Genomic DNA, 2,112 nt, shown 5'->3' with positions numbered 1-2,112 from the left:
TGAATTACTTTAGTTACAGACATGAGAGCAATATGGATGATAGTGTGCCTTTTTTGACTACTTGAGTTTTGCACTAGTCTGACATGGTCATGTGGCAACAAAAAACTGTGAGCCTCCACAATTTTTAATTGGTGCATGTTGGTTGTCCGTTGTCCGTTGATGCCGCCTAGTTTGAAAACTCATCTCTCTGGGCATTTTGATTTGTGCATGTGCACCATATAAGTCATATGACATATATTATATGACACTTTGAATAAACTATTTTTCTGGCAATTATGGGCTAATAGAGTCAGAATGACAGAATGCCCAACTGGAAATTCACTTCCCTGACAGAGTCACAGAGATAGTCTTGACAAAACTGTGCCACAAAAAAACTTTTTAGACACTTCATTCATTTTTAGCCATATATATATATAGACCAAAAAGGTATCATGGATATTGGGTACTAGTGGATAGCAGCCTCATCATACATAAGAATGATAAGGCATTGGCTTAAATCTGGATTAGATGAAGAATTTAAAAATAAACTGATTCTAGGCTCTTTTGGCACAATGTGTGACACTGACAGAGATAGGTACTAATTTCAAACGTGTGATGAAATTGAGTTGTAGGCCTGTAGCATAGTAAGCATTGCTACAGCATACTGTTAGAATAACAGATTCAGGATGAATGTTATTATTATTAATAATATTACCATGGAATTGATTAATTTTCCTGAAATTCATTTTATTCATTCCCGTTTATCAAGTTTCATTACATTTGTCTGATTTTGGTACATCTAGTACATTCTGATTCTGATACATCATGCAGACCTGCCCCTGGAATATATATTATGTACTGAAGAGGAGTAGAACGGAAACAATATTTTATTTGAGTTATAATTACTCCTCCTACTTCTTAGACCTGTAGAGGATACAAGTTTTATTAGAAATAAATAAAGATATCTTATTAGCTATTACAATATGACAGTTTGCTAACAATCGCATTTTAACAAGTGGAAATAACGGAACTCCCCTCAGATGAGGTCTATACCAAATTTATCGGGGAATTTTCCTATCAATAAACAGAATCTGTAACAAAAAGAATAAATAACTATCAGAATAATTAACTGCAAAAACAACATTGAAAGACTGCTACGCTACTACTAGGAGGCGGCCTTACGTCTGACCCCGGTGACGACTGGTCTTACAATCTCAGTCTAGATAGCGGTTCTCCGATTTCAAGTGCGATTCAGTGTTGCCTGTTGCCAGTGTTGCCACTTGGGCACCACAGTGCTGCCTTTACTGTGTAAATAAAATATATAATACTTTGATGTCTATTTAAAATATCTGGCAGAAGTTTCCTAAAATTACTACCTAGTAAAAATAATTGTGAGGTATGTATACAAAAAAATTTACCTTCGATCATGATGAAAATTATACATGTGAATAGAAATAATATTAGAAAAATGCCATATAAATTTAAGCAGAGTACAAATAAAATCATAAAAGCAACAAAATTTTTCCTTTATTCAATTACCTTTATTCATTTTTTCATCCCTATTTTAATTTTTTTTTAACATTCTCTCTTGGTTTTTTACAAGCTAATTTAATAGATTTTTGCACCATTAGAAAACTCTTCTTGTAGGCTATCTATTCTAACTAAAATAAAACATTTTGGTTGAAACTTTGACAGCAGGTAAGACTGTGGGTGTGGGAAATGGGTCTGCCTGATAAATTTGAATGATATAAATTTACCAAAGGGCAGAATTAAACAGAATAAATTCCAGTTTCATGGTTTTGGCGTTATAAGACTTACCTATAATTGGTAAATAGATGATGAATAAATAATTGATTAAAATAATGATAAATAAGTAAATGATTAATAAATGAGCAATGAAGGATAAATAAATGATAGATATATGAGAAATAAATGAAAAATAACTGTTAAATAATTTATATATGAATGATGAATAAATGATAAATAAATGGTAAATAAATGATACATAAATAATAAATAATGAATTAAGAGCCATGATAAATTGATTAAGATATAATAATAACACTGGTACTAGTAGTACGTCATCACTGAATGCCATTGTGGTTGTCATTCACACTGGTGCGGGACTTGTCT

Source organism: Hyalella azteca, unplaced genomic scaffold, assembly GCF_000764305.2.
Source record: "Hyalella azteca isolate HAZT.00-mixed unplaced genomic scaffold, Hazt_2.0.2 contig7850, whole genome shotgun sequence".
NCBI classification, from domain to species: domain Eukaryota; kingdom Metazoa; phylum Arthropoda; class Malacostraca; order Amphipoda; family Hyalellidae; genus Hyalella; species Hyalella azteca.
This window is presented reverse-complemented; position numbering follows the sequence as displayed.